Source organism: Callospermophilus lateralis, chromosome 6, assembly GCF_048772815.1.
Source record: "Callospermophilus lateralis isolate mCalLat2 chromosome 6, mCalLat2.hap1, whole genome shotgun sequence".
NCBI lineage: Eukaryota > Metazoa > Chordata > Mammalia > Rodentia > Sciuridae > Callospermophilus > Callospermophilus lateralis.
Genome location: NC_135310.1, coordinates 136377792 through 136397720, shown reverse-complemented (window position 1 = coordinate 136397720; position 19929 = coordinate 136377792). Strand labels below are relative to the sequence as shown.

At 39.4% G+C, this 19929-nt stretch overlaps 1 pseudogene; it reads left to right on the top strand.

Annotated features, from left to right (window-relative positions):
• The first annotated feature begins 14898 nt into the window (after positions 1-14898).
• LOC143402184 (E3 ubiquitin-protein ligase SH3RF1 pseudogene) lies at positions 14899-16135 on the top strand (annotated as a pseudogene).
• Positions 16136-19929: the final 3794 nt, after the last annotated feature.

Below are 19929 nucleotides of genomic sequence, written 5' to 3'. Positions count from 1 at the left end.
CATGGTTAAGACAAAAGGAGGTGGCCAGAATGATTCAGAGTTCCTGGCTGTGCACCCAGATAAGTGGCCCAGTAGCTCAATTGATAAAGAGGCTTTAGGTGAAGCTGCTTCATCATACACTGAGGAACATGTCACCTGCAGGCTGGAATGCACAACTCCTTCCCTCAAAAGAGGTGTCTGTGTTAAGAATCGACACTGGGGAACTTTGAGCAACTCTGTGGTAATGAAATCATGGCATGATGAGAACACCTGCAGAGAGTTAGCTCAAGAAGAACAAAGGTCTCTGTTTAAACATGAAGATTTATATATTCAGGACTGGGAAAATTGCTGCCAGCAAGAGACCCCCCCAAAAAAAAGATACTTAATAGGTAGCAGAGGGAAGCCCACCTGTTCCTATAGACAGCAATGACGACTTGCCCTTACCTACTGTCTCTCCCCCTCTGTATCACTCTTCTCCACTATCCTATGTCCCTCATTCCTCCCTCTTGTAACCCCACATATTTACCAATCCTACAAATGGTGCTCAAGGAAAAATATTCAGCCAGGAGAAAATTACTGACTATGTGTTGACTTCCAAAAGAAAGTATTCCACAAAAGTATGTTGTGTGTTGGTTAAACACCATATAATACTAATTTCTGATCCATGACTTATTTATTCAGAAATTAAGACCTGGAAAATTTTGACAATATTTTATCAACTGAACAGGAAACCAGATATTAGAACTTGAGCTAGGTGATCCACTCGGGGACACCTGGCTGCACACTCTAGTGACCTGTGCTATTCCCAAAGAGATGTCAGAACCTCATGTTGTTCTACAATATTCAAATGACAGTTTGAGTCTAAAGTAAGTTATCTGCTAATAATTTACATGGGAGAAAGCCACATTAAATCGCCCCTTCATCTAAAATGAGGGTTTGCCAATTCTCATGATTCAATGAAAAATGTTGTTAATCACTCTGATATATACTGTAAAGCCAGAAAGAATAAAGTCTGGATGGTGCTTGCCTGCTATACATAGGTGGTACCTAAAGCTTCAACAAAACGCTATCACTGAGCTCCCACATCATGACAAAAAACTAGTTACACTACTATCACAACTGAACAAGGAGAACAAAGTGTAGGATCAGTGAAGCTGAGTTACTTCAGGAAGATCACCTTGGTGGAGCTAGTCCTTGACCCCAGGATGCCAAGTGCCAGAAACTGTTCTCTCATCTACTCTGCTGGGGCTATTGCCAACTCAGTACATGAATAACAAAACAAACAAACAAACAAACAAACAAACAAAAAACAGAAAGCACCCTACTTCCTCTACATAGTGGAAGTGAACACAGTGTAAATTTGGGAACAGGAGGGCTTTACCCGTCTAATTTTATTTTTAAAGAAATTAGTAAAGTCAGTTCATCACAAAACCACATAAATAAACATTATGTACCTTTAAGAAACATCTGAGGGGCTGGGGATGTGGCTCAAGTGGTAGTGCGCTCACCTGACATGCGTGCGACCCGGGTTCGATCCTCAGCACCACGTATAGACAAAGATGTTGTGTCTGCCAAATACTAAAAAAACTAAGTATAATTCTCTCTCTCCCTCTCTCTCTCACTCTTTCTTTAAAAAAAATTCTAAAAAAAAGAAAAATCTGAAAAGAAATGCTAAGAATTTTCACATGAAAAAGGGGTGTTAGTATTCAGTATAAGGAAGGACACCACAGTTTATGCAGCTACTGATTAATCAAACCATCCACCTGTAGCTGACAGCAATGAGAGTGGATTATTCACAGTCAGCAGGGCTCAGAATGTTACGTGCAAATATGATGTGTACACTCCAGGGTTTACTCTTTTTATCGTTGCTGTTGATCACTAAAATGACAGAGATGTAGCTTCAGATTTAACCAAATTATGTTGTAAAAGATGAAGAAATCATGAGCTTCCATGAATTACTAAGCATAATGGACAAAGTTCTATGACCCAAGGAAAGGTAGGACATGCTAAATACAAAAGCCCATTGTTGAGACACAGTGCACTCCTCATACAGGCATACCTGTCACGTGTCATCTTTAGTAGAATCATAAGTTACATGATTTGTATGTATTCCTCCTTCTTTTAAGTTACTAGTAGAAACTGGGGACACCTCTAATCCCAGCTACCCAGAGGCTGAAGCAAGAAGATCACAAGTTCAAGACCAACTATAAAGAGAATTTGTCTCAAAAAATTTAAAGAGTTGAGGTAGTAGCTCAATGGAAGAGTGCCTCTGGGTAAAACCCCCAGAACCCAAAACAAAAACAAAACAAATACAAACAAACTACCAGAACAGAGACACAGTTTGTGCCTAATTTGTTTATTTCCCAAATTATAGAATCTGAAACACTGTTTAAGTTTTATGTTCCGAGTCCTTGGTAAAATGGCTTCAGTGAAAATAACTGCTTATCCTTAGCAAAACAGAAACCAAAAGAACAAACAAAAATGTACACGGTAAGTGACCTATTTGAACGAAACCATTTGTACAAGTCATCAAGAATGAAAGGGGCCAAAAGAAAAAATCACAGACTTTTCAAAATCATTTTCTGAACTTTTTACATAAATTTGAAAATATATTCATTTATTCTACCCAGCCCCAGTTTTACCTTTGCAAAGGGAGATGGTAAATTCAAGAGATCAATGGGTAGAAAGCCAGTGAAGAGCAAAATCATCTTTGCGAGATGCTTAAAAAAAAAAAAAAAAAAAAAAAGCAAACCATCAGAGCTTTTCCCAAAAGAAAAAAAACAACTGTTCAGGCAGGCAGTCTCAGAGGACTCTCTGATAAAGAGTGCTGTGACTCAGTATGCCTAGACACAGCTAAGGCTGCCTCTACCCTTCCTAGTTACTGACAGTACACAGATGTGAAAAGTGTGAAGTAAAAATGTTACTAACTTAACCCTTTCAACTCAGCACCCTTTAAACAGGTCAGATCAGTACTTCCCAAACCATCCATGATAAGGGACTAGTTTTAAATTTCCAGTTCCATCATGGTCTGCATCTCTAATAAAATACAATAAAACTTCTAGAAGAATTAACATTTCAAAATGAAGTCATAAAGGATACATACCCACCATTTCAAGTTATTAGCTTAACAGGCAATAAATTTCTCCCTTAAACAGGTAAAAAAATGTTTAATTCTTTACTCTTACTATCTTCAATCACTTTGTCACAGACCAGTAATCAGTTTTGACTGGCCTTGTTCCTGGTCCCTGGCCCACACTCTGAGTAGCACTGTATTGGATCAAATAATTCCCATGTTCTATAACATCCATCAGTACCTGTAAGATATCTTTTGGGAAATGCTGATGCAGAGCAAAATGACAGAACATAACAGGGTTAGAGTCAAATTCCCAACAAATATGCATCCAAACCACCTACACATTAATGCAAAGTTCTAGCTGGAATTCAGCTAACTTCATAGCTAATTTGAACTAAAACATTTCTTTCTGGATTTTCTGGGTTTTTTTTTTGTTTGTTTGTTTGTTTGTTTTAGGTGAAAGAGATTGAAAAATGAGACAGATTTAAGTTGTAATTCTGTGCCTGATTAGGCACCTTAGAAAATTAACTCCACCAGACATGGGTGCTGTCTTTTATTGTCATCTCTAATCTGGGACATGACAGGAAATAAAATACTCTCAGGCATCAGACAAGCAATGGTGCTTCGATGGGTGGCAAGTGGAGAGCCAGAGCAAGAAGAACTCAGGGCTCTGCCAAGAGAAGCTGCCTCAGGATCCCTGACCCAGGTCAGATCAAGTGTTGGTAGTAGGCTACCATCCTCTGTGTTCCCTGCAGTCAACACCATCCATGCCTTAAGCTCCCATGGGACTGTGCCATGCATAACTTTCCCCTGATGCCTACACTGCCACTCCTTCCAGCATTTGCTCAGATCTCATTTTCCCCATGAGGCTCACTGGTCTTGCTCACAGGGCAGTATGCCCACCCTCTTTACTCCTTTATATTTGTCCAAAATAGTCAACACCTTTAACAGACTAGATTCTTATCTATTTGTTTGTTTATTGTCTGTATCCCTACACTTGGAAGAGAAGAACAAAGGAACAAGAATTTGCAACTTTTGTTCTTCTTAAAAAATATTTGTAGATGGACACAATATCTCTATTTTATTTTTAAGTGGTGCTGAGAATGGAACCTAGTGTTTCACCCAGTCTAAGCAAGCACTCTGCTCTACCAATGAGCTACAATCCCAGCCACAGTCTTTTGTTCTTTGATGTTATCCAAACACCTAGAAGGTGCTTGATGCATGGCAGACACTTAACAAGTTTTATAAACTGAAACAAATCCTGTGTAAGAGGGTGTGGTAATTACTTAGTTTTAATTTGCTGTAATTTTTTTTCTTGTTAGCAATAATCTGATTAGAGACATCAATAAAAAATATGATTAACTTACACTAAACTTATGTTCATTTCATCCCTTGAAAGTCATCTCTACTCTCACAAATCACTCTACTGCCTTAACAAAACCGGTTAGCTTAACACATCCAGTATTTATAGTTATCCTAGAAGTGTACACAACTGTCTCTGAATCCACAGGGAGTTGATTCCAGAACTCTTTATGGATACCTAAGTCCATGGATGCTCCAGCTCCTTCTTTAAAATGGCAGTGTTTGCATATACCCTGACAGCACCCAGCTGGATACATTAAATTACCTCTAAATTATTGTATTAATCTGATGGAAAGTAGTTAATAGGTAAATAGTCATTACACTATATTGTTTAGAAATCATAACAAAAAAAGCAGTCCACATATGTTCAGTGAAGATGAAATCACTTTTCTTTGATATTTTGTATCTGCAGTTGGTTGAGTCCATAGATGTGGAACCCAAAGATAACAGAGGACCAACTTATCAGCCATGGCATTAAACTAAATTTTAGATTTTAGGAGTGAGGAAGATATTCCCTATCCTTGCATTGGTAACTATATTTTCTATCTTCTTAGAAACCTAAATTATAGCATTAGTGCCACAGTGGCACTGGATGACAGCCATATGCTGTTAGGAAACATATTCCTCCATGGGAATAATTATAAGTTTCTCTAAATGCTGAAGGAAAATTTTGCAAACACAAACGAGGACTTTTTTTTAAAAGTCTTCATGTATCACCAAGTTAGAAATAATGTCTTCATTCTTTTCTTTCTTGCAATCATTACAAATTAATAGGACTTATACATGAAACTGAGTTTTAAAACTTAGCTCTAGAAATCTCTATTCTTTAAATCTAAATATTAAATAAAAAGTGAATGTGTGTCAGTCCCAAGGTAATCCCTGCATGGAACTCCAACTTCACTTCTGCTTCAGATAAGAATGAATGCCACTGTCCTCTCACGTGCCTGGAATGAAACAGGAACCTACCCTTTCATGCAGCCTTCTTGAATTCTGAACCAACTCCTGCAATCATGCTCTCTGTTCCCAGGCCATGCAGAGTGGGGACACTCACTGCTTATCCCCTGGGCAGAAGAGTACAGCTTCCCGGGTGTAGGAACCTGAGAATATTACCTCTGTCCTCAGCATTACTCAAGCTCTTACCCCTTTCAGAATAAAAGCACACTGCCCAAAACCTCTGTGACATGGCTGCTGCCTGAGTGGCTAGACATCCCACTACTTTGTACATACAGCACTGTCCTCCCTGCTATGTTACTTAAAGGCCAGTGCAAATGTCCAATTTCTTCCCCTCCTCACTTTACAAGTGCTGGTTCCTCTGCCAAGAATTTGGTCCTGCACCAACTGCTGCCAACTGGTACTGGACTCAGGGCTAACCTTTATCTCCTGGAAGCCTCCTAGTTTCTCAGAAAAGTCCAATGTCTTCTTTTTCTAGCTGTAACTATTTGTGTGTCTTCACTGAGCTAAACAGGAAAGTCCTCAAAGGTAAACAGCACCTTTGGGCCAAGGTCTTTCTGAATTTATCTCCCTAGTACCAAGCACAGCCAGTCTAGCAGAGGGCAAGCAAAAAAAGTTAAAGGGACACATAAGTAACAGAGTGGATCTGCCTGTTGTTATTCCATAACACAGAGCCCTTACATAATGCTCCTGTGAAATATATCCCAGATCAATTACAAAATCTATGCAGAAAACTAACAATTTAACACACCAGACAGCTAAGCATAAATTCCTGAAGATACACATACACTTGAATAATTTACTTGCCCCAGAAGGGATCCTGAGAAAACACAAGGAAGTATTTATGGAGCACAGCCCATGAAATGGGCAGATGGCAGCAGGACTTCAAGGACCCAGGGCTCAATCTCTTCCTGGAGCCACATGAAGCTCAAGTTCCTTCAAAGCATCTTGGACCAAGAAATAGTAACTTGAGGCAATTGGCTATGTGTTATGTGTGTGTGTCTCTGGGCGATGGTTCCACTTCAGAATCTGAAAACTCAGAGTGCTTTGAATACAGCAGGAAGAGCCCTTATGACATTGCATGGAACTGAACCAGAGTTAACCAGAGTAACAGTCATCTAAACTTTCCCTCAGTTTTTGGAGAAGATACATAACAAACACCTCACTGCAAAGCATAAATATTGAGGTAATTTATGAGCTTGCAAAGGACAATGTCTTCACTGAGCAGAGCCTGGGAGGATGGCTGGTCTTACCACAGGGGAAGTTGCTCTACTATTTTTCTGCATGAGGTCTTTTTAAATATTCTTATTCTATAATCATCTTTCCTTAATCTTGAAACTTTTGGTGAATATTTTCTAATTACTCTGGCAATCAACAATGTACACATTTAGAATCTCTCCTGCTGATTTTAACTGCCGGCTCTTTTTATTAAGCATTTATCCACTTCCTCAATTTATAAGAGTCAATGCACACAACACCAAACTAGATAACAAATAAGTGTTTTCTGATGTAACAAACATCTAACTGTTGTTTAGATAATGCAAGGATCTCATTTTCTGGACATGCTTTGACAAATTTTGAAGTGAAAACCAGTTCTCAGCTGTAAATTAGAAAACCTGGGTTGCAGCACTATAGATGCTACACACTAGCTATAGAACTCCTTAAAAAGCACTTAACAAGTCTGCAAAGAGCCTCAGCAATGTCTTCAGATAAACAAATAACAACTCATAACCAGTGCTCTGTAATGACAACTCAACCTGATATTCTGTGAGAGTACAAAGCAGTCTAGAGAGGAATAGTACAGAGTGGTGTGGAGTAGCTGATGCTACAACTCACATTAGTAATAAATGCTCTTCATTCAGACCTCATAGCAATAGACTATTACTTGGAAGGTCAATTTCTATGATCCATAAAATACAACAAAATACTACAACCTTTGGGGTATTTATAATAACAATATTATAAAAAATGAGAATATTAACAAGGTCCTACTAAAAACAGATCTTTCAATTTACTTGAAAATAATAAACTAAGATCTTTAGAAAATCAGCATTTGGAAGCATTTAATCACAGATCTTGGACTACTATGTACAGCTGAAACTAAGAGGAGAGGAAGATTAGACCGAGGAGAGAAAATTGACTTACTTCTTTTACTTCAGGCTTGGGGTGTCATTTAAGAGGCTCAGAATTCTCTGCCCATTGTTTGTTAATCCCAATTTTAAAATATAACTTTCAGCCCAAAGACAGATAACAATATCTGAAAGTGGTGTTATTTCATTGACTTATAATTTTACAAGCAGATAGCAAATAAAATAGCCATCTCACCCCTGAAATCACCAAATAAGAAAATGAAATCAGCTGTGCAGACCATCACTCTTGGAGCAGTGATCATATCACAACTTAAGACAAGTATTCCTCTTGAAATTGCTCCCAATTCCTCTGGAACTGCTGGACTTGTTATGGTCTTTGATGGAGTTCCAGTGGTAGACTCTGAAAGAACCCTATCTGCAATGACTGATGATGACACTTGACTGGTCTGTTATGTAACTGCTTTACTATTAATTGGTTTTGCAAAGATCAGCTTCATGATTACTGGACCACAGGTTGGTATTCCAGGCTTCTTAGCAATCTCATCTGGCACCACCTCTATGATCACCTTTGATGTCATTGTCCATCATGACTATTAGATGTTATACCTGGCATTTCCAATTATACAGGCCTGTCCTGTCTATATATTATGTACTTGGTATCAAACTGGCATTTAAACAAATTGGCACTCATGAATTAAAATTTAAATAAGTAAATGGAGCCAAATAATTCAATTCAAATCAATTAATTAAATAAAAATATAGATGTCTTTAAAATTCTAACTCACAAATTTTTCTAGATGGTCAGACATTAAAATCTTTATTTCTAAAAAATGTATAAAATGTAATATAACATCCACTGCTTCTTAAATTTTTCAACAGAGAAGAGATTATTAATACTGCTAATCACATTGTTCTGATATTCTTATTATATAATTAAAATAAGTAAATTGAACTTAAAATAATTGGGATTAAGTTTCATCAATATGGTTTCTTAAATAACTAAATTAGAAATTACAACTGAAGCCCAACTACTTTTTCCTTTTTCTTTACAATTGTTAAAGAAACAACAGGATCCTGCCTCAAATCTCTCCACAGCAAGCTGAATTGATTGCCATTATCCTGGCATTGAGATTATTTTCTACTACTTTAAACATTGTTACAGATTCTTAATATACAGTTAAATGTGTTCCTCATATTTCTGCAGCTGTGTTATCCCCTCCTTTGGATTCCAATTTACTGTCTCTTTTTTAACCCTTCAAACTCTTTCATAGCATCATATGTCCCCCATTTTCCTTGCTCATATACACAGCCACACTAAAATTCCTGGACCTTTTATAGAGAATAATGCCCACATAGATACAGCTGTGAGATCACTATATCTTTTATTTTCAGATGCTGTAGAATCTCATGGATTTTTTCATCAAAATGCTCAAACACTAATGAAGATGTTTTACATTTCTTCCAAACAGGCTCATGTCATTATCAATAACTGTTCTTACTGTACACCCTTCCACACCCCTATGTGCTAATCTGACAATCCATGAGGCCTGAATTCTAATGCACGTTGGCAAATGTGTGTTACACATTTCCCTCCTTTCAATCCTTATTTTTTTCTTCATATTTTCCACTGATACTCATTCTGGGTTTATCTGACTATTGCCTATTGATCTTAAAGTGTGTCTGCTTGGATTTCTCATGCCACTATGGACATTTCCACTTATTTAAAGACACATACCTTCCTGCAGATACAATCTGTGCTTTTGCACAATTTTATACTCATGGGAATGCATTTTTAACCTATGGAATTCCCCATTCTATCACACAAGTCTTCGTTGAATGAGCACATTGTACCCTCAAGACATGCCGCTCAATACAAAAATATAAAAGGGGACCTAGCTCAGAGCAGAATACAACCCTTAATTTTATAAAAATGGCATAAAATAAAGGATATAAGGAACAATGGGGGCTGAGTGAACTTAAATTGTGGTTTCCAATTTTTAAAAGTTTTCTGAGAACTGAATTTTTTTTATATTTGAAATCTCCTATTTACATGACATAGTTGTGTTTTCTTCTTTACTCTTAATATACTCTAGTTATTCTTCTTTTATGGAAAAACTACCTGATTTTAATTATTATTATCAATGACAAATAAAACTGTAAATCAATTAAAATCTTTCAATAAGCATACAGTTATGTTCAAATTTGCTACAATCACAATAAGTAAATTTAATTGTATCAAGGCACAAGCTTTGCTTAGATTTTAAAATATTCCTGACTGCAAGATTATATATATATAATATTCCCACTGTTGATTATGTAATAGTAAATTAATCAAATTAAGTTACACTATCTAGAATAAAATAAAATGGAAATAATTGACTAATAAGAATCATATTTAAACCATCTTTATTTACAAAATGTCATTCTAAGAATTGTAATTCTGTTAAGCTTCAATTGGAGCAAAAGTATAATCACTTAAGTAAAAGCAGTTAAACTAAAAATGAGAGATAAATTACATTTGAAGGCAGATACAAAATATTTTCAGGATTCTTGTTGTGCTTCTGGATGTTCTGCAGCAGGCTCACTTGAAAGTGGAATCAACCCTGAAGGGAACTCACTTCTACTTTCAGAATGTGGGGGACGGAGGGGGGAATACAGCTCTTGGGGGGAGATAATGAGGAAAACACCAAAATCCCATTGGGAATGGAGGGGATGGTGGACCCAGTGGAAAATATTGTTGAGATCTCCACACAACATCTTTATTTTATTTCATGTGGTGCTAAGGATTGAACCCAGTGCCCTGCACATGCCAGGCCAGTGTGTTACCACTTGAGCCATTTCCCCAGCCCTGATTTTTTCTCCTTCTAAGGTTTTAAAAGAGGTCTTTTACTTAGCAGCATAAAATCATCCCTTCAAATCTCCTTTTGGCTTATCCTCTAAGTGAGCACCAACATTCTTCATTTCCAATTCCAAGTTACCATCATCCACCCACAGAATCCCAAGCTTTCATCTGCAGCAAGTGTTCAGTCAGAGACTTAATGTGAATTTCTTTATCTCTTAGAACTTGTTCTGCATGTACTTTAGAGTATTCAAATGTCATTTTCTGTTTATTAAAGCCATTTGCTTTTTCTTGCCATACTTCAACTTCTTGTAAAAGCTGTTTCTGACTTTCTTGAAGTTGGAAATTTTCATTCAAAACCTCTTTTATTGCTTCCTTAAATCCTCCTTCATTCATTTGAAATAGTCTCAATGTTGTTTTATCATCAGGTATTTGTGATCTGAGGGACTTTGATTCATCTTCTAGGAAATTAATCCATTTTGATATATCCACCATCATTTCATCCAGTTGAGAATGTTTACTTTTCTCTTATTTGAGCTCTTTTTCTTTCTAGAAAGAGTATTTCATCCTGAAGTTTAAATACCAACCTATCCAAGTTTTCATAAATTGCCTCCAAATTTTCTGCTTCTATTGACTCACCAAAATGTCATCCTTTAAAGATGACTCTAAGCCTTCATACTCTTTTTGAACAAGATAAATTTTTTTTCAAGTAGTTCACATTTTTCTTCATTTAATCCAGAAAGTTTTAGAGCAAGCTTTTTTTTCTCTTCTCATGCAACACCTGCTTCTCACAGACCGATAATTTCTCCACAAAAACAAAAGAACAACAAAAAACCCAATAGCTGTATATATCACCAACTCCCACAGACAGCCATAAGGACTAGGGTGTGTTTCCATGTCTTCCAACAATGCACACCACAACCCTGCTTACTTCTTCCAGGACCACCCCCATGTAGGGGTGAGGGGCACCCGATGCCCCTCCATCACACTAGGCTACTTTGGCTATTCCCTCTGACACCACACCATGTGCTATCTTCTAAAACCTTATGATCCAGTAGGACTCAGCAGATGCCAGCAACATGCTCTGGAACTTCCAGAGCCAAAAGCTAAATAAATGTCTTTTTTCTATAACTTACTAAGGGTGATATTCAATTATAGCAACACAAATCATACAAAGTTTCAGAGGTTACTGGTCAATGCATACCACTAAAAAGCAACAGTTCTGGGAGTCAAACAATTGTCTTTAGTTCCATACCCCAATAGAAGCAGTTATCCATGAAGTAAAATACACAAAAACCAGGCTGAAGATTCCTCTTAACTTTCCAGAGCTGTTACTGTTTGGATGTAAAAGCCACTAAATCAGAGTAGCTTCTTTGCATCTACTGCACCTGTATCAATTTACCTACTTTCAAATCAACTTCCTGAGCCTTTTCCTCATCTGAACATGCAGCTCAATCACACTTTAGTAATGCTAATAATAATATTCACTAATAGAGTTATTCTCATCATTAAATGGACAGACAGAACAGACATCAAATGTTGTTCCATTCATTCTCACTATTCTTTACCCATTTTTAACTACAGGGAAGAAAAGCAAGATTTCTTAAAAATCATTTCTACTTGAAGGATTATAGAATTTTCAAATGGCAAAGAAACTTTGATAGCATATCAAATAGTAATAAGATACAGAACCACACCCCGCTAAAAATTGAAGTCTGGGGTAATTACCTTTGAGACTTTCCACTCTGTGACATGGGCACCTGGTCTTACCACTTATTTAAATTTAAGAAAGATTTGCACCATTCATATAATCATTCTCCAGATCACCAGAGATGATGATGACAGATGCAGTACCCCATGCACTTCTTGAACATTTCCAGAGTTCAGAAACAGTTATTCGTGCACTTTTCTACTACTTGTAATTTAATTTCCTACCAAAATTCTAGTACTGAAAATTTTGTTTTATAAAAGGCAAGCATTGTCTTGTAGGAAATCAGTATCACCCTATATTTAGAAAATGGTAAGCTGGGTGTGGTGGTGTATGCCTCTAATCCCAGCAGCTCAGGAGCTAAGACACAAGTATTGTGATTCAAAGCCAGCTTCAGCAAAAAGCAATATGTTAAGCAACTCAGTGAGACTGTGTCTCTAATTAAAATACAAACTAGGACTGGGGATATGGCTCAGTGGTTGAGTGCCCATCAGTTCAATCCCTGGTATTCTTCTCCCCTCCCCCAAAAAAGATTAGTGTTTCCTTTTTGACACATATTACCCTAGGAAATGGGGAATCTTCATTTCAGAGAAGGTACTGTGTATAATTTGTTAACTGAGAGATGTCAATTTGCTTGACAAATGGATTCCCACAATCAAAGTACCATAAGGAGTTTGAAGAAGACATAAGAAGACTCAAGGAGAGATGATATTGACACCTAGGGAATCTGAAAGATAATTCTTGTAAGTTCCAGCAGCATCCATTAATCAAATATAACCAGTAAAAGCTCTCATGATTGTTACAGTGGAAAATAACTATCCTTCTTGGTGTACATCACTGGACCTCCCCAGGGGTCCTCCAAGAACCCCACACAAATCACTCAGACCACCCAACCTCCAGCACTGTGGCTGCCAGCTACTCTGATTCACTGGTATTTATGCCAAAGCAATTGTAAAATATTTTTGAATACCTCCTGGGTATCATCAAAACTGCTGAAATAAGAATCATTCTCACCCCTAAAAACACATACACTTTTCCCTTGAGCTATTTGACAGTGTTTTCTTCCAAAGAAACACTAGCATCTGAAAGAAAGATCCAGCACTATGAAATGCATCTCTTTCCTACATGAAGTTTTCATCAAATTATGCGTGTTAAAATTTAATTTAGAGTTCATTCACAACCTGATTAAAAGTCCTAAGCTGTGATGCTAATATATTTTAAAATACAGAGCTATAAGATTTGTACATGTGTTAAACTATATGTTACAACACAATTAATCATTCAGTTTTTGGAACCATGTATTATTAATCTCTTTTCTGATCTCAACTAGAATAATAATTCAACAATGATAGCAATACACAGATCATTAATGATGGAAGAAAAATTTTGGTTCTATTCCTGGAAATACTCCAGTTTATTAAACTACACAACAGTGCACCACGTAGAATGCCCTTAAAAATTATAGAGAAGACCAAAAATGTGACCATTTACCCTTCTCCTTAACTCTAAACTATGAATTGGTTACCAATGGGTACTACACAGTAAGAGCTTGTCACATGGAAAGTAATTAAAATAAACAGATTTTTGAAGGAAAATATCTGCATTTGAAGACAGAAATAAAAGTCTTAATTTTCAAAAGAAAATGATTAGCTATTTGCAAATTTACAATTCACTAAAACCATATCACCATGATTTCAATATCTAAAGTATGTAACAGTGCCATGAAATTTTCCTCATCAAACAACAGCTCAAAACATAGCCACACAGTTAACAGTATTTGACCATAAATAATGGTATACAACAAAGAGCCATGCACAAAACAACTGGTCAAAACAGGAACAGTCACAGCTTTGAAGATGCAGGGAGATACACAGATGCCCAAGAAAGGCTGTTTCCATGAGCACAACAGGCAGCCACACAGATAACATTGCACTGGATTTCTGTTTGTAAGTTCAAGATATGATGGGGTGCTGGGTAAAGCAGAAGGTCAATCCCAAGGGAGTCACAAGTGAAAGTCATTGACTTATCTCCACAATCATGATTTCCAATACCTGTAAGAGCCACTATCCCACAGAAGCAGAGCAAACTAAAATACTCATGTCTAAATTGTACTTGTCTCTTCCAACTTCTCCACCATGTTAGCCAGCATCTCCAGCAGGTTCTGCACCAGGAGGAACTGCTCTAGCACAAAGGTATAGATGGACAAGTGCTGGGAGACATTCTGCAAGGAAAGTGGGAGAGCCATAAATATGTCACCAGTGTCAAACATCCAGGCCCCATCTACCTTGGTGTCCTCCAGCTGCTGTCACAGAAAGAGTGATGGTGCTTGGTATTTCTGCACTGTCAGTTGCCCATCACCACAAGACACTGTCATTACTGCTCTTGTTTAAGAGCATACCATGTCTGGAGTATATCCTGACATGCACTGTACTGGACCTTTGTCTGTAGTTCCTGTTGTTCTCTACAACAGGGACTCTTTCTACCACCAGAGAATAAAAAAACAAAGAAGTTAGGTCACTTTTCTAAAGTCACGCAGTCACAAAATAATCAAGCCAGGCTTGAAAGTTGGATTTTCCAATTCTCACATATTGGTTTCAAACCTACAAGCATTCTGTAGATTTAAAAAATAACATTTAAGGCTGGGCACATGGGAGGCAGTGACATACTTGTGTGTGTGCATGAAGGGGGGTGCAGCATAGAAGAGTTTTGGGGGCATCATAGCATCAGAGACACAACTAACATTTGGTAAAACTGGGCTGCACAAGGGGCTAAAAAACAAAAAGGAACACTCAAAGCACAAGAGCAAAGTCTGAAATGCATGTTACACAAAACATTTTAAGAGCTACACACAACTATGGACATTTCTGAAGACTCTTTCTCAGCACAGTAGATCAAGATGGATGAATCTGCCTTCTTGGATTCTTTGAAGTGTCCTGTGTATCTAGAATACCTGGATGCTTCTGCAAAAGTCTTATCTTGCCAGCACAGTTTTGCAAGTGATGTTTGCTAGGGATTATAGATTCTCTTAGTTGTTCTGAGTGGAGGGCCCTTGTTGGCTCGGGTGTTGAGGAGCTTCCCAGTGACATCCTGATGGACAGGCTTCTGGAGAGCATCAATCAGAGGCCTTGGAAACCGAGTCCTGGTGAGGGGAGTGGGACCAACTGCACAAATGCATTCACAGCTCAGGGCAGCACTATGGCTAATTGTAGCACAAATGATCTATAGGGTTCCCAGTATTGACAGCAGCCTCGGGTGCAAGCCTGGAGTCCCCCAGTGAGGGGTATACATAAGTTACCATGTGCCAAAGCATTATATAGCTATGAGGGAAAGGAACCCGGTGACTTTAAATTCACCAAAATGACATCATCATTTTGCAACAAGTTGATGAAAACTGGTAATTGGGCAAGTCAGTGAGACCCATGGCTCTTCTCCCACCAACTATTAGCAGATTATTCAACCATTACCTCATAAACTTAAAAGTTTATGACTTTTAAGTAAAAGACAAAGAAGTGGACAAAGATTGCCTTTTGTTTGCAAAGGATATTTTTCTGACTGTGATACCCAGAATAGATGAAAACTGGGCTAAAAAAAATGTTGACAGAGAAAGTAGGCATATTTCTGATTTTCCACATTGAGTTTAACTCAGCTACTAAACAGCTGATGGAATGGGATAAGCATCCCCTGCCAGAAGTTGATGCTGCAGAATGTCCCTCAGCAACAGTCCAGAGCAGCACTGCCCCAAAGCTCTCTGACACCAAGAAGAACACCAAAAAGCAGCACTCCTTCACTTCCTTCACCATGGCAAAGAAGTCTTCCCATGCATCCCAGAACTGCCACTCCATGAAGATTAGCCCTCCTGACCTCATCAGCTCCAGCAACCCCACAGCTGCTGGGAGAATCAGCAAACTGTCTGGAATTCCTGCAGTGTCCCTTCTCAAATTCATATGAAAACCACTGAGTTAACTGTGACCTCATTCCCAAGCATCTCAGTGACAACAGGCTCCTCATTCATTTTCCTGTTAGATGTCCCCCCTCCAGCTGCTCTTGGAACTATGAATCCTCCCCTCTACCACCACATCTCCTGGCTGTCATTGTCCTCACCTCCACACTACTGTTGCTGTTGCTGCTGCTGAAATGGGACCCAGACCCATGGCAGGATCCACTGTACAGATTGCACATTTTCAAACTCAGACTCACCCCAGAGTGTATGTGGCTATCCACCCATAGGCTCCCAGAAAGAAAATGAGCTAGAACTGGGAATAGGGGAGATGATTTTAGTGTTTGAGTATTGCCAGGATGGCTGGTTCAAAGGGATGTCAATGCATACCATTGAGATTTGGGTTTTCCTTGTCAATTATGTGGCATCTGTCAGAAGGGCAGAGATAAATGGTACCCAAGCTAAAGTTCCTATGTCTACTGTGGGTAAGACAAGTTAGGGGATGGTAAAGGTCAGTCCCTCCACTGCGGGAGAGCCTTCCCAGAAGCTCCAGAGAAATGGTGTGGCTGGGAAAAACATGGTTGTCTCTCCAGCTGTAGTGTCAGCAGCTCACAACCAAATAAGTGGTCAAACTAAGGTCCTGTTGCACTTGCCTGGGCAGATTACAGTCAACCAGGCCTGCAATGCAGTGGGTCAGTTGTGGCACATAATCAAGAATACCCTACACAGCACTGATGCCCATCCAGGTGCAGAATGCTACCTGCATTTGTGGGCCTGCCCCACCATGTGCTGGTCTCCCCTCAGCCTCTGCCACCAATGGCAGGTTCTTCTGCTGTCCATGCTGCTGCTGTCAGCTTCAGTCAAGCCAGTGCCTCCCTGGCCTGTGCTTCAGGGAATTCGCTGACTTCCCCAAGTATCATCACTGCCTCTCATGAAACCAAGCCCAGTGGCCAGACAGTGACTATTGTCCCTGGACTTCCCACAAATCCACATAATTCTTCATCAGCTCATGGGAGCCGTTCAGCAAGCAAACTTGACAAGGACAGTAAAATTAAATTACAGGGTTACTGAAGTTACCTTCTGGTGCTGCCACCAAATGGAAGCCCTGAGTAGCACCTCCAGCACTGCTGAAGTTGAAGTGGAGCTGGAAGCAGGGCTAAATGGTGATGAGTTGCCCCTACAGGGAGCCATGGGTCCTGAGCTACCGTATGGAGGGAGGCCATGGCAGGGCCGGCTACTGCCCCATGGATGGGAATGGCCCAGTCACTATAGGACAACCAGGAACAGCCCTGAACCAAGAAGCTTACCATCTGATGATTAGCTGCCTGTAATTAGCAGTCCCATTTCTCCACCTCTTCCTCAGGCATGTTCCTCACTGGGTTTTGTCATGAATGAGTCTAGCCTGTTGTTTGTGAAAGGCACTAGGTGGTGGTTTCCTACCCTCCCCAAAGTGAGGTAGAACTTGGGGAATTAAAGGAGATATTATGTGTGTTAATAAAAATGAGAGGATGACTGGTTCAAAGGCACAGTACAATACAATGGGAAAACTGGACTTTTCCCAGGAGGCTTTGTGGAAAACATCAGAGGAAATAAACATGGGGAAGACTTGAAATCACATCATACAAATGAAGAGCACAAAACAGTCTGATAGAAAGAGCACATGTGTGGACTTCCAGAAGTTCAGGAGCTGAGCACAGGATTGGTGTGTGGCTTCTGAGTCTTAGCACAGCCACACCACCCAGCAGAGTGAAGCAGGTGTCTGGGTTTCACCACTCAGTTGGGATTGTAAGGTGTACCTTGTGCTAAGCAACCATTTTTGTGTCTTTTTATTTTGTTTTTTTTCTTTACAATGTATAACTAAAATGGACACTTGTTTACAAGGCTTAGCTAATGTATTTGCTTCTTTTAAAACTGAAATTTTCTTGTAATAGATAAACTCTTTGGATTACGATTTTAAGAAATTAATTTATGAAATAAGAGCCAAGGAGAAGCTGTATTATCTCCTACTGAAGCCAAGAGATTCATTGTGCTGTACAATGCATCTTTCTTCCCTAAACCCTGTTCCCCATCATTACATTTTGCTTCCTTAAGGCAGAACTGTTGGTACTCTAACTTGGGGTTTCCTCTTTGGGAAACTAAACTTACAACTCAGTCAGTATCAGTAAGGGCCTATGGTAGGGAGGAAGAACTCTAAAAAAAAATTAGTGATTCTTTCTTTCTAGTTTGATCATGAGTCAACCTGAAGACTTAATCATCAACTTAATTTTCTAGGATTTTAATTTTCCTAGAATGAAACCAATGAAGTGATGAGAAAAAAAGCAAAAGCATTGACTAGAAATGTATTCAGAAATAATATTTAGTTTTATAAAAGAAGCAGCTCAATTCATTGGTTGGAAAGTAGGCAACATTATTCTTATACTTGCTGTCAGGGACAGAATGGCTATGAAATGTAATTTCCATTTTGCCCCATGAACTGCATGTCCAGAACATTTGTGAGATGTGTTGGTAAGTGACTCCCTTGTGTTCAACTCAAATGCTGAAGAAACAATGTGAAAAATGTACATTCATCCATTGTGGCTCTTTCTCAACCACCTTGCATGTCCCACAGAAACATGGACATGCATGATGTATACATTTCATTGCAGTTTTCTGCTGAAGTTAGTTTGCATTCAGAATTGTGCAATATAAGAGATGTAAAATAACCATCATTCTCTTCCCCAAAGCCACTCCTGGCCAAGGTCTGCTGAGCACACTGGCTCCCTCCCTGGCTAAGGTATCCATCAGCCATCAGAAGAGTCATGAATAAAAATGCTCTTTGTCTTCTGTCTCAGAAGGCAGAAGGAAAGGAAGAGTTTATCCAGGAGCTGTTCTGTGGAAGTTCTGGAAGGCTTGGAGGGAGCCAAGGCCAGCTGCAGGGAGAAGGAAGCCATCCTGCAGCAGCACAGAACACAGTAGCCAGACATGGCCCCACCTGGCTGTCTGAGGCTTGTCCACAAATAGCATGGTCCTGTCAGGGACCAGGAAAGACCCAGCTGTGGAAGACCACAGACATCAATTGCTGGTAGAGGCAAGGTTGTTTGAGTGCCAGGGGGAGCCAAGTGTGACACCTTAGAGACTTCAGGACCCATTCTGAGGACCCAGGGACACTGGGGGCCTTTGTGAACCCTCATGGGGAAGCAGCCTACTGGGACTTCTGTGTTTTCACAGTGCTTTGCTCCAGCTCCCATCCAACCTTCTCCCTGTGCCTGCCAATCAGGAGAGATCCACTGTTAAAGCCAATCCTTACCCTAGATCTGTAGAACACCTGCCTCCAGGGCTGCAGCACAGGCAGTGAGCATGAGCTGCCACACAGAGTCCACTACGCTGGTATGGGGTCGAGGTGGGCTGAGCCAGCACCAAGGCAAACTAGGGAACATAGATCCACTGAGCTGAGGTAGCCCTGCTGGGCCCAGTGTGGATACCTGCTTTACACAGTGGTGCAGTCAGAACCCCCAGGCTCCAAGATCCCAGGACCTCAACCTCCTGCTTGACAAAAGTGAGAAAATGGGAGTGAAGTGAACCTGAATGTAAATTGAGGCTCAATCATTGTTACAATAGCATCAGTACTTTTCCAAATCCTGATTAGCATAAGTTTGAACCAGCAGCGTTGACCCAAGTGCTATATATACCCCTCGCCTAGCACACTTAGATGATAACCTGACATTGGATCTGCTTTTGTCTCTATAGGAATTCTGCTTTCATTTTCACTTCAATTAAATTTATTCCATTTATTCTTGCCTTCCTTATCTCATTAATTTAATTCTTTGGATGTGTGAGGCAAACCTAGAAAGACATTAGAGGTAAACTGGTAGACCTTATTGCAGCACTGGAGAGCATAGCAGAGGTTCAGAGCTATAACACTGACAGCTATGATATGCCACTTAATGGTAGTGGAGAAGATTCAGACTTTGCTGGTTGCGACCTTCAAAGCTGACACTTGTAGATGATGTG